Source organism: Cupressus sempervirens, chromosome 3 (genome assembly GCF_028749045.1).
Source record: "Cupressus sempervirens isolate cs-2001-9-10 chromosome 3, ASM2874904v1, whole genome shotgun sequence".
Taxonomy (NCBI): domain Eukaryota; kingdom Viridiplantae; phylum Streptophyta; class Pinopsida; order Cupressales; family Cupressaceae; genus Cupressus; species Cupressus sempervirens.
In genome coordinates, this window is record NC_143120.1 from 413,251,139 (window position 1) to 413,266,365 (window position 15,227).

Here is a 15,227-nt window from a genome sequence, read left to right on the forward strand (position 1 = left end):
TCAAATGTGAAAACATATAAAGTATTCAACATAAGTTTGACACTAGGATTTTATGTAGAAACCCAATTTGGGGAAACCACCAGCAACATGTCACCACTTTTTCACTCTTTCAAAATGAGTCATCTTAGGAGCTAACAATATTAAATGTTTACAATACACACTATTAAATGTGACCTTGTTAAAGGATTTAATCAACCTATTAGGAGTGGCCTTGTTAGAGGACTTTGATCATTCCATTTAGAATGTCACTTTCTTAAAGGATTTACACAGACTGTTAAGTCTTCCAAATGACTGTTAGGTCACTCTTTGTTAAAAGAATTTCAATACAAACTATTTACAATGATTAGAAAGAAAAATAATAGGTTTTGATCTATATGACTACAACTCACTTTGCAAGTTTTAGATGTTTGCTCAATTCATGTTTTGATTCAATAATAAGCTTCCCATTGTCATATTTTTTTTTGATTCATTTGAAAACCCTTCAAGAAATCAACCTTCACCTTTCAAAAATACTTAATCCATTAGCCTAGATTCACTTATCAAAATTAGTAGCATATGTGCAAGATATCTCCTTTAGCTTTGCAATCACTCACACACTCTTGTGTTCACCCTTATGTGTCTTTGATCTACCTTTCTTTGTGTTCTTTTATTATATGCACCACACCATACCATTTTGTTCAGATCTTTACCTCTTTAAATAGGAAATTCTTACTTTACCATTTTCCACAATCACATAGATCTTAGGGTTTATGATCAAGTTCAACATGATTCATTATATCTATCCATCTTCTTGGTAATCCTCTAGAAACTTCTCTAGAATTTTTCAATTAGTCTTTACCTAATCCTCACCTTGAATTTAATGATCCAACTTATCAATCTTATCTTCAACACAGTTTACAGCTCCCAAGAAATTAACTAAGTTGACTAGATCTCACAATTTCCTAAAATTCATTCTCATTACTATTACTCAAAAATCTCTAAATTTTGACACTTGGTCATCACTAAGTTACTTGGTCGCTATAGAAACATATGGCTCAATATCAACTATCTTTATTAGTCAATACTAACACTTGGTCAACACTAAATTTACTCAATATTTACTGTGGCTTGGTTGACACTAGCATCACTCAACATTCCTTAGTATTTTACTCTATTACTCAGCTTAGCTTAACTTTCTTGATATAGACAATCTCTTTGCTTTATAAAAATCTATCTAATAAAATGTCCATTGTAATTTCTTTTTCATAACTCAACCTTTCCTATAGGTGTTATTGTTATGGGCAATTTCTCAAATCCTCTTCATCAATCAAATAGATATGATATTTAGATTAGGTAGAAATATGTTTGATCAAAAGATTTGGCATCAATGAAAAAACAACAATTGTTCCAATTGTAAGTTTCTGACAAACCATTCATATGTGATGCTCCCAAAAAATCTTGTTTTTAAGTTTTTCCCCCATTGAAAGATATAGTTCTACCTTAATTCCTTCATCCTTCTTTTCTTCAAAGTCAAGCAATAATATCCAACATGCATAACTCCATATATGCAAAGAAGAAATAGGGACAAAATGAAAGAATGAGCACATAATGAAGCCTAAAAGGAGGTAAAAGAATGATTATAAGCATATAATGCTTCTAAGACAAATATGGTCAATGAATACTCAACATGACAATCAAGGATGAATTTTCATATTCCAATTCAAGATTATTTTTTCAAACACAAATACTTCAATCTCAGACCATCTTGTAGTAATATGAAGACCAACATAGGATGGTGTATTTGGGGTCATGTCATCTTAGACACATAGAATGTTTTCATCATTTATTTATAATTTGTATTTGATAGATTACATGTAATAATAATAAAATGTAATTACATGTGATAGTACGTAGTACAAATATATAACATGTAATCATGTTGCAAGTTCTTTAAGTTGTGTAGCATTTAATAAACCAAATTTAGTTAGTTATTTAATTAGAGAATAAGTCAAGGTAGTTAAGGGTTTTCTCTTTCTTTCTCCATCTTTCTCTCCACTATTTTCCTATATCATGGAGAAATTTCAATGTAAATAATCATCTTTTGGGAAGGTGAGAAAATTATGCCAGTTTGTTTATACACTCTAAGACTTTAACCTTAGAAGTAAATCTAAATTGCTTTTAATAAAAGAGGTTGGTTATTTTGAAACTTTGTTCCAAACTAACCTATTATGTGATAATTTTTTCTTGAAATGATTATGATTTATAATTCTTTGTTCAAGAATGATTTAAATTTAATTATGGAGACTTTAAGATATCTATTACATTCAAAGCCAATTTTAACTTTTGAAGACTTCGTGTTGTAGGAGGAAAGAAATGTTATAGTTGGTAGTGGCTAAAATTACATAGAACTAAAGACTTTAAGATTTAGTTATAGGTATTTGTATAAATTTCGATAGTATTTGATAAGAGACTTTGTGCCTTACTAGATATTCTACCTGAATTCTAATTTAGAATAATTATATTAGACTTTAATTTATTTTACTTATTCCATTAAAAAATAAAAAGTTAATTATTTCCCCTAGTGTTGTTCTTATTTCAATTCTAGACTCACTAATATTATTGTAATAATAAGGCACTTTTTGTTAAGTTGGAAATTTATAGTTGTATGTAAATCATTCCTTAAAAAGAGGAATTGAAACCATATTTTTGTAATTTCAATTAAGTTCCTATTGAAGCCACCTATGGTAAGAAGGGAACCTCCTTTCTTGCTGAGAGGAGGGCGAAATCTCATGAGATGTTTCCTAATGACACAATTTTGTATGTTTTGACCATCTATACTTACAAAAAAATTAGCAAACAATAAGGAAATTGTTTACTTGGATTTAGCTAAATATATATATTCCCTTAGCAAGTCCATAACAAATGGGAATCAAGGAATCAAAAGTGAATAACCACCTTTGCATCAATTGACCAATGGGATTAAAGCACAAGGATTGATCAAATGCCTTCTTTTATTTCCACCATCCATTTCAAATGAAGGAAACTTGGTCATCTAATTTTAATTCATTCATTTTCCCAAGAGAAATCAATAAAAGAAACATCAAATCAAGTCATTGTTGGGATTCTTTAGAATAATTGAGAGGGGGGTGAATCAGTTATCCAAGGTATAGATGTAAAAATAAAAAATTTCAATGCTTAGTAGACCCATATCCATAAAACTTCAATATAAATGCAATAATTAGATCATACAATACTTAAACTTTGTAGGTTATTGTCCTAGGTCAAAACAACTTTGTAGAAATGTAAACAAGAAATAACATAAGAACATTCACACAATTTTACATGAACATTTTACATGGAAACCCAATTTGGGAAAAACCACCAATAACATGCTACCAATTCTCACTCTTTTGAAGTAATGCCCTATGAATGGCTAGCCCTATTAAAGGTTACAATACACACTATTAAATGTGAATCGGTTAAAGGATTTCAATCACCCTATTAGGAGTGAGCCTTGTTAGAGGACTTTAGACCATTCCATTAGAATTTCACTTGGTAAGAAGACTTACAAATGACTATTAGGTCAACCTTAATCCAAAGAAATTACCGTAGATGGATACAATGATTAGAAAGTAATAGTAAGGCTTGATCTAATAACAAATTATAACTCACTTGCAGATTTAAAATCTCTATTTTATTCCTCCATTCTTCTTCATATTCATACACTTCAGCTCTGATAGCTTATTCACCCTTCAAGCATTCATACCCTTAAGCCTTCTTTCTTTGTATGCCAACTTTAGACACCTATGTTGGTCCATTGAATGAAGCAATACCCTAGACTCCTTGTCTTCCTTAGGATCTCACACATGACAACCTTTTCTTTTGACTAGCTATCTCAATAAATAGAGAATTTAGATCTTTTGCTACTTTAGCACAATCATCTATTCTAGGGTTAGGTAGAATTAGGTAGGATACAATGAATCTATCCACTTTTCTATTAGATTCCTCTAGAAACTTCTTCGATAACCTTCCTTGAGTTCACCTCAAAATGGTTTACCTTGAGTCCTATACCACCATCTCATCATAGTTATCTTCCACACGCATCACATAATTCAAGAAAACAAAATAGTCAGCTTAGATTCATCAAATCTTCAATTTAACAATGTCTTCTATTACTCAGCATCTATATCATTCTGTCACATGGCTAATACTAGTTCACTTGGCTAATACTAAAGTTTACTGATGCTCGGCACCAACTAAACTTTATACAAAATAAACTAACAATCACTTGGCTTGCACTATTTTTCATCTTTTCTCAGCACCTCTTTTTTTCACTTGGCTTCTACTAATTTCTACTTGGCTTACATTGACTACTTGGCAAGGCTTGGTAGAAACTTTTCTTACTTAACCTTCTTCTAGTCTTAACTTGAGTAATCTTTCATTTTAGACTTTAAGTAGATAAACAATACACTAGAGTATCAATGTCTCACTTGGTCTTAGTGCATCTTTAACATACCAAATAACTCAACCTTTCTGTAGGTGATATTGGTATCTCCTCTTTTCAAATCCTCTTCATCAATCAACTAAATGATAGCTTTAAGACCAAAAAGAAATGTTCTCACCAATAGGTAGCAAGTTTTACATCATTGACAAAATAATGATTGTTCCATTATAGGTTATTCACTTCAAAACAATCTCATATCAACAATATCCCTCTATGGCATTGATGGCAAACCAATACCAATGGCAATACCAAGAAGAAAATAATATCTTTGAAATTTCTTCCACTTTTAGTATATGCCCTTCCTCTATGTAGGGTAAAGCTTTGTCCATCTCCTTCAATTATTTATCTCCCTCTTTGGAGTATCTCTCCCTCTTTCTGATATTCAAATACTTATCTCTCTCTCTACTTATTTCTCCCTCAGTACTTATATCTCCTTCTTTGGCAACAATGTTAAAGACTTGTCATCTCTGTATGTAGATATAATCAATTTAGGTTCTCCCTTTGTCACCTTACATGTGACTATAAATCTTCTAATTCAGCTCCTTCATTACTTTAGGAAGCTCCTAAACTAATATCCTCTACATCAAGTTTTAAGATACAACATTCATCTCAATTGATGTAAGGCACTACTCATGCATCTTAAGTAGCTTTAGATAGGAGTATCACCCCTAGTTTAACTCTAAGATAGTCATGTGTTGAGATAATGGGTGTTGCACACATTGCATAATATTTTTATATTGTATTATTGTATTTTATTATGAAATGTTGCACCTAGATGGATGTGCAACAAGTAAAGCTTCCTATGGGATATACTTGATGAGTTGTATTATAACATTGTGGGACTTTTTACTATAAAAGCAACCACCAGGGTAGTTGTTGTAGGAGAAGATAGAAGAGAAAAAAGAAAGAGTTGAGTAGGACAAGGCTTGACATGTTAGCCAAGGGAGCATTTGTGAAGGTTGGAAGCATGGCATGAGATGTGTGGATTAATGTTTGTTCACATAGATTTATTGGTAGTGACTATGGCTTTGATGGCTTCCATGGTTGTATTGCAATGGTTTTTTTTGTTGAAATATACATGGAAATGGATGCTTTTGGAAGCTAGGTTTTTTCCCTTAATGAGGGTTTCCCAGGGTATATCTTGTGTCATATTTTTGTGGGTATGTTGTCTATTCTCTTGCATGTGGATTTCAATTGCATATTTATTTTAGATATTATGGGTTATGTGAAAATAGTTATATTTCTTTGTTGCAATTTTCCTCACAAGTGGTATTAGAGCTATGGTTTTATTGTTGTAATCCTAGATTGAATCCATGAGAATGCATGAGAGCATAAAAGAAAGGGAAATATATATGAGTTATTTATTGTAGATCTGAGGATTTTGGGTTTTTTGTTATGATGAGATATTGGTAGAATTTTCACATGTGAAATTGTTGGACAAATGGATTTTTTGGATGTTTCATTTATATGAGGGTTTTAGGGGGAGCTTGCAGAAATGAACTCCTAGGTAAAAATAGATCTTGCCATTAGATCTAGGTCGATGTTTTCGTAAATTTTGATATATAATATTCTCTAGTTTGGCCATGTTCAGAGGAAATGAAAAAATTTCCTAAATTTCAACCCGTGATGGTTGTCAAATTTAATCCCATCAAAATTTTTGCCACAAAAAATAAAAATCGCAATGAAAATGGTAAAAAGATTGTCTTAATAAAATGGCCATAACTTTCTCTAAGGATATTAAATTTTAGATTTATTATAGGTGTTAGAAAGCTAATTTAGAGCACTACAACTTGATGTAGGTTTGGTTCTATGATTTTGATATTTTTTTATGTTTTATGAGCCCAAAATTTAGATGTTTTTTATTTTGAGCACATATTAGGGCATAACTTGGGCATATAGAGTCACATTTTGGACTTTGAGTAGTCAACGGAAAGCTCTTGGAAAGCTATACATATTTGTTTAAATTTGGTGCAAGTTTGGCATGATTTATTTAGTGATATATTAATATAAACAATTTATGGTATATATTGACTATGGTAACATTGTGAGTTTATGACATTTTATATTTTGGAAATTTGGATATGATGTCCTTATATACTCAATTCATATTTCAGATTGGCCTCGTGATGATATGGTTATTAGTTTTTGGTTTGGATATGTATGATGACTTGTTGGGTCTACATGTTGTGCAATGTTGTAAGCATTCTATACTTACAAGTTGCATTTATAGCTTGGTTACAAGTTGTCTTTGGCCATTGATCTTTCATTATTGATGCATATTCAAATTGTTAGCTTGTATATAAGTTTTTTATGCCCTATGTCACATGATTTTTTGATTTATCTTTGCGTAGAAGAGATGAGATGTTGTTAACAAGTACAATCATGGTAGAGGATTGTGATTGACTATTTTATGCTAATAGGTTGGACAAATTGAGAGTTAGATGCTTGACTCTTGGATGTGATCATGGTGTCATAGATTTTGGTATGACATGATTGGATATATAGGTACATCCTTGATGTTCATTAGTTTGGATTCTTGATTTGGTTATGGTGGTATATATTCTTGGTTGAGGATCATGGTTATTTGGTTTCTTTTTAAGATCTCATCATGTGAACTTTGAGTTCTTTGATGGTTTTATGCCTTAGTTGATTCTCATGGTTAGAGGATGGCTTTTAAATCATGATGTCATGGATAGCTTGGATACATGGTTTAGTGGGAGCTTGTGATAGTGATGAGGTGATAGTGCAGGATTAGTTCCTGGTTTGGTTTGTATCTTCTTGGTTTGGAGATCTTGGTTTCACCTGGTATCGACACTTTGGTTGTGTGAGTGTAGACCTAGAGGATCTTCATATAGGAGATGGATGTTATGATTTCATAAGTGACTTGGTACCAAAGTTGATTGGGAGTTATTGGAATTGATATATTTATTGAGTGTTTGCTAATGTTGGAGCTTTGTCTTAGATCTTGTTGTTGTAGAAGTGTCTTTGAAATTTGCATGGCACACTTGTTATCTTCATAGTGTATGGAGATGGTTCTTCATAGTATGTGGAGATGGTTTTTTCTTCATGGTGTGTGGAGATGGTTTCATCGTGAGGACTAATGAAGTTCTTAGTAAAGGTGTGGTTTATGCTTTCATTTTCTATATTATCCTTGGAGTTAGGATGGTTTCATTTTTATGTCATGGTATACTTTTGATATGCATTTATAGTTTTGACATGTTATATTATGTTCAAATGGAGCATTTTATGTATTTAGTTGAGATGGTTAGATCATGTTGTCATATTTATGTTCCTGAGGCCATGGTTGGAACTTTGACTTTGATCTTGGTTAAGTTTCTTGGTATTGAGTACATTGATCATACGTTGGATACTTCATGATATTGCTATTTTGTATTTGGAATTGGCATGGATTGATTGGTTGTAGGTGCTCATGGATACTTAGAGATAGTAGTGATGTTCATTTCTCTTAAATTAGAGAAGTATTTATTGGGATAGTTAATGGTTTTGGTAAGAGAGTCCAAGGGGCATTCACTTAATATGCACTTGAGAGGAGATTGTTCTTAAATGATTCTTGGTTGGAGACTTGGATATCTTGATGAGAATTCTAATTCCCTACTCTTGGTCTACTCAATGATTTTTCTACTTGAGAGACATAGCCTATATTTTCTCTTAGGTGCATTATGTTTATGCTTGTATTTCATTGATATGGATCTTGAGCTATGGTATATAAGTTAGTTCTAGAGGGTTCATTTGAGAGATAGTTTAGCATTTGTTATCTCCATGTGCATATGTTGTTATGTCGGTTAAGTTTGGGAGATGGTTTTATATTGGGCATATTCCATGGTTTAGGAATGGTTTATGAGTTTGATCTTCTTGTGTGTTTCTTACATCCATTATATGGTATGATTTGGGTGTTGTTGAGGCTGCTTGGTTGGGTTTTTATGGACAAGATTATAATTACATAGTTTACATCTAGAGGTGTTTGTAGGACATGATCTAGGTTATGATTTAAATGGTTTCTGTTTGGTCTTGGTTATCTTCCTAGATGTATTGGTTAGAGATTGTGATCACTATTTTGTGCTCATTAATGTCATGTGAGAGATGACATTGTTATTCATTTATCTCTTTCTTTTGTTGGTTGTGGAGATCTTGGGAGACTATTGGAGGCTTGTTATGAGAGTTGTTCTTGTAGGTTATTGGTTTATGTGTTGTCAATTTCCTTGAGACTACATGGATTCACTCCTTTGAGATGTTGTGAGTGGATTGGTTATAGATTTGACATTATCTTTTGCACTAGGAGCTTCTTGGTATATATGTGGTAGGTATTTCTCTTGAGGCTTGTGATTGTAGATTACAGATTGGATATGTTGATGATGTGAGATTCACTTGGTATACTTTTGGAGGTATGGATAGGTGGATGGGTTTGGCACTTGTTGTGGGTGTTATTTCAGCTATGGCTATTTTAAAAACTATAAATACATGTGATTACCTTTGGATCTGGTTTTTTTAATGTTTGGTATTTTAGTTGGTATAGGATTTTATGATCTTTTAATGCAACAAGTTGGGTGGCTTTCTCTTTGGATAGCTTCTATGTATGTTTGGTGGTAGTGGCACAATAGGAGGTGAGATCATTTATGTTTGAGATGCAGGATACATTTTTTTTTTTGTGGGTACTAGGATGGAGCACACATTGTACTTTGATCCATGATGGTGGATGTGCTAGGAGGAATTGTTCCCTTGTTCATTTATGTGGCTACAAATTGACCCTATGCAATATATACAACAAGTGGGAGATTGTTGAGATAATGGGTATTAAAACATTACATAATATTGTTATGTTGTATTATTTTATTTTATTATGTAATGTTGTACCTAGATGGACATATAAACATTCTCATGGGATATACTTGATGAGTTTTATTGTAACATTGTGATAATATTTCATGTAATTATTTAATATTGGGGAAAAGAATTAAAATTCCAATATTAAATGTGGGGTCTAGGGGTTAGGTAGGACATGGTTTATGTAATATCAATTGGTTGTTTTATGGGACTTGCTACTATATAAACAACAACAAGGGTAGTTGTTGTAGGAGAAGATAGAAGGAAAAAAAAAGAGTCAAGTGGGACAAGGCTTGAAAAGTTAGCCAAGGGAGCATTTGTGAAGGTTGGAAGCATGGCATGAGATGTGTGGATTCATGTTTGTTCACATGGATTGCTTGGTAGTGGCTATGGATTTGAAGGCTTCTATGGTTGTATTGCAATGGTGTTTTTTATTGAATAGTACATGGAGATGGATGCTTTTGGAGGCTTGGTTTTTTTTCCCTCAATGAGGGTTTCCCAGGGTGTATTTTGAGTCACATTTTTGTGGGTATTTTGTCTATTCTATCACATGTGGATTTCAATTGCATATTTATTTCATATCTATTGTGGGTTATGTGGAAATAATTATATTTCTTTGTTGCAAGTTTCCTGACATCATGTGCATCCTTAGGTAAATCTTTTTTGATTATATCAACTATATATTCTTTTGTATTCACATATTCCATCCTTACTTCTTTGTCTTGAGTTAACTCTCTCAAGTAATAATGCTTGATTGCAATATGCTTAGTCTTTGTGTGCATCACAGAGTTCTTTGATATGTTTATAGCACTTTTATTATCCCAATAAAGTACTACAAATTTAGTGATCTCCTCCTTCAGACCTTTGAGTAGTTGTTTATACATACCACATTTGTATAATTTACTATACTATCCACATATTTAGCTTCAGTAGTATATTAAGATATGCAATTTTGTTTCTTGCTGGTCTAGGTGATCAACCTCTTTCCTAAGAAAAATGATCCACCACTTGTGCTCTTTCTATTATCAATGTCTTCAACCCAATCAACATATGAATAGGCTCTTAACTCAAATTTTTCATTTTTCTTGTAGTATAAACTATAGTCTTCTATTCCTTTCAGATATCTCATAATTCTCTTAACATCCATCAAATCATTCTTCTTAGGATTTTCATAGAATCTTGCAACAATCCCAATAGATAATGCAATGCTAGGTCTATTATGTACTACATATTTCAACTTGTCAACCATAGGTCTATACAATGTTTGATTCACATTAGTAGAATCATCATTCTTTGACAATTTGTATCATGTCACCATAGGTGTGTTAACTAGTTTTGAATCTTCCAATCCAAAAGTTTTTAATATTTCTTTCATATACTTAGACTAAGTGATGTATATACCATATTTCATCTGATATACTTGCAAACCAACAAAGAATTTGATCTCTCTAAACATAGACATCTCAAATTCTCTCTTCATTTCATTTGAAAATGCCTTACATAGTGTATCTTGACCTCCAAATATGATATCATCAACAAAAATTTCAGCTAGTAAAATACTTTTACCTCCCTCTATCTTCAAGTACATATTGTTGTTATCATCAATCTTCTCAAAACCAATCTTCATAAGATAATTGTGAAATATTTCATACCATGCTCTTGGGGCTTACTTTAAATCATATAAAGCTTTGTGTAGTGTATATACCATGTTCTTGTTGTTAGCATCAACAAATCCTTTAGGTTGTTCAATGTATACCTCTTCTTCTAATATATCATTTAGAAATGTTGACTTCACATCCATTTATAAACTTTGAAACCTTTTTATGTAGAGTAAGCAAGTAGAGTTCTTACTCCTTCCAATCTTGCAACAAGGGAAAATGTTTCTCCATACTCTATTCCTTCTTCTTTCTCATACCCCTTGCAAACTAATCTTTCCTTATTCCTTGTGACTTCACCATTTTCATCTAACTTGTTTATGTACACCCAATTGGTTCCAATCACATTCTTTTCCTCTGGTCTTGGTACTAGATTCCATGTCTTTTTTCTTCTCAATCTGATCAATCTCTTCTTTCATTTCTTTACTCTAGTTCTCATTCTCTAAGATATCCTTCACTTTCTTAGGCTCATGCATACTCAAAAAATATGTATCACTTCTTAGAATGTTCCTTGTCATTGGTCTAGCATCTTTATCTCCAATAATTTTTTCAGTAGGGTGATGTCTTTTGACATACTTTGACAATCTTGGCTCTACTCTTCTTTCTTCAATAGGTCTGTTAACTTCATAATCACTATGTACTTCTCTATCAAGTAACTCAGCTTCACTTTCATGTACACTTATCTTAGAATCAGAATTTGCCTCAACTTCTATTTCTAATTTGGTTCTTAATTGTAACCCAATTTTTGAATCCAACACAACATTCATTCTATGTGACTTAGTAGTCACTAAAACTTGTTATTGATTTTCATCTTGGTTTACAACATCTTCATCAGTAGGCATACCTTCATAAAAGTATACAAAGGATTTGTACTCTTTAGGTTCCTTCATAGGTTTAGCTTCAAGTACCTCTGTATATTCATCAAACTTCACATTTGCACTTTCCACAACTTTGTCAGTATTAGTATTTAAGCACTTATAATCTTTACTTCCTATGGAATAGCCAAAGAATATACCTTCTTCACTTTTAGCATCTAATTTTTCATTCTTGAAATCTTTAGGAATGTAGCACTTGCTTCCAAATACCTTAAAATATTCTACATTAGGTGAATATCCATACCATAATTCAAAAGGTGTTTAATGAGTACCTTTCTTGACTTGTACATGATTCAAGGTATAGACAGTTGTACTTACATTTTCTCTCTTGTATTTCAAAGAAACATTCTTCTCCATCATGAGTGTTCTAGAATAGTCCATTATAGATATGTTCTTCATTTCAAAAATCTCATTTTGTGGAGGGATTCTATGTGTAAAAGTCTATCTTGTGATTCCTCTATCATTACAAAACATCTCAAACTCATTTGATGTAAATCCTCCACCTCTACTAGATATTAGACATTTCAAGCTTTTTCCTATCTCCTTTTCAACTCTAGCTAAGTACCTCTTAAACATTTTGAAAGAATTACATTTATGTTTTAGAAACATAACAGTCATCATCCTAGAATAGTCATCAAAAAATAGGATAATGTATATGTCACCTTTGTAGCTTTTCACATCAATTATTCCACACAAATCAGTATGAACAATTTCCATAATTTCTTTAGAGGTATGAGTCTTACTTTTAAAACTAGATTTTGTCATCTTGCCTAACTGACATTTTTTGCAAACCATATTGTCACATTTCTTCAGTTTAGAAAAAGCTCTGACTCTTTTCATGTTACTGATACTTACTAAGTTATCAAAATTAACATGACATAACCTCTTGTGTCATAGCCACACATTATCAAATTTTACAACAAGACAAGTAGCATCATTCATATCAAGATAAAATAGATTACCTCTAGTTTGATCACCTTTCCCAATTAGTTTCCTATTAATATCATAGATATTTGCTATCTTTTTCTCAAACTCAACATTGCAACCTAAACTATTTAGTTGTGGCACACTCAACAAGTTATAGTTAAGTCCTTCTACATAAAAAGCATTGTTACACATGATCTTTTATATGAGTTTGATTTATCCTTCACCTTTTATTAGATAGGGTGCATCATTACAAAACCTGGCACTATTTCCATCATAATAATAAAGGGTAATGAACTTACTTTTATCTCAAGTCATGTGATGTGAACACCCATTGTTAATGATCCATCTATCACTCTTATTCACATAAGATACTAGTGCAGTTGCCTCATCCTCATCAGAATCATCCTTCATTGCAACATACACCACTTCATCATCATGGTCATCAGATCCATCTTTGGTTTCCTCTTCAATAATGTAGCAAGACTTCTTTCCTTTATCTTTGTAATCTTTGTTGTCAACGTCTCTTTTTCTTATGTATTTGTCTTCACTTCTATTATTCTTCATCTCTGGACATCTAGCAGTAATGTGACCAACCTCATTGCAATTAAAGCACATGATAGGTAACTTGAATTTGCCATTGTCTCTATGAAATCTCCTTGCCAGTAATGCTTCAAGTTGTTCTACATCCTCCTCATTTCTATCACTGTCAGTAGAGACACATTTTACCTTTTTATTTTTCTCTTTAGGTTCCTTTAATGATAGTTTAGCTTTGAAATCATATTCAACATTCTCATATTTGAAATTATCAAAATTAGAGAGTTCAAAGGCAATGAGCCTACCTACCAAACCTTCAAGAGATAGATTAGTACTAGGTATAGATCTTAGGTCTTTTATGGTAGAAACTCTAATAGAATAGATGGGTAGAAGTATCCTCAATAGTTTGCTCAATACAATATCAGTATCAATGATACCATTATCTCCTCTAATAGCATTAATAGCATCTTTTATTCTAGAGAAATATTGAACAATGTTCTCACCTTCTTGTATTCTCATGTCATTAAACTTACCTCTTAGACTTTCAATTTTGGCTCTCAAAATATTTGTATCTCCTCCATAAATGGTGTGTAGAGCATCCCACATCTTCTTTGCACTATCACAATCCTTAATGTCATCAAACTCAGAGTAATTTAGGGAAGAGGCAATCTCCCACATTACCTGATTGTGTTCTTTTTTCTTTTTCAGATCATCAACAATTGGGGTTCCAATAGGATCAACATGCTTAGTGGTGGTGATAGATTATGCATGGTCTCCAAGACCTCCTAGATTTAGCTTCATCAAACTTTTCCATGCTCAAAATCTTTCCTTATTAAGCTTGGGTACCTCTCTTTTAGACATGTCTGGTCTTTTTCTTTCAGTACTTTTAAACTAATCCTCTCAAGCACTAAGGCTCTAATACCAATTATTGGAATTATTTAGAATAACTACGAGGAGGGGTGAATCAGTTATCCAAGGTCTAGATGTACAAATGAAACTTTTCAATGCTTAGTAGACCCATATCCATAAAACTTCAATATGCATGCATTCATTAGATCATACAATACATAAACTTTGTAGGTTACTATCCTAGGTCGAAACAACTTTGCAAAAATGTAAACATGAAACAACATAAGAACATTCACACAATCTAACACAAGGATTTTATGTAGAAACCCAATTTTGGAAGAATAAAAAACTAGTAACATACTACTAATTCTCACTCTTCTGAAGTAATTCCTTGTAAAAGACCAACCCTGTTAAAGGTTACAATACACACTATTAAATGTGGCGCAGTTAAAGGATTTCAATCACCCTATTAGGAGTGATCCTTGTTAGAGGATTTTAGACCATTCCATTAGAATGTCACCCTATTAAAGGATTTTCAATTGACTATTATGTTAACCTTAATCCAAAGGATTTATCCTAGACTGATACAATGATTAGAAAGTTATAGTAAGGCTTGATCTGGTAAAAAATTACAACTCACTTGTAGATTATAGATCTCTATTTTAGTCATCCATTCTACTTGGAATTCATACACTTCAGCTCTGATAGCTTGTTCACCCTTCAAGCATTCATACTCTTAAGCCTTCTTTGTTTGCATGCCAACTGCAGTCACCTCAGTTTGGCCACTAAATGAAGCAATACCCTAGACTCCTTGTCTTCCTTAGGTTCTTGCACATGACAACCTTTGCTTTTGACCAGCTATCTCTATAACTAGAGAATTTACATATTTTTCCACTTTACCACAATCATCCATTCTTTGGTTAGGTGGGGTTAGGTGGGATTAGGTAGGATACAATAAATCTACCCACTTTTCCATTAGGTTCCTCTAGAAACTTCTTCTATAATCTTCCTTAAATTCGCGTCAAAATGTTTTACCTTGAATTTTGTGTCACCAGTACATCA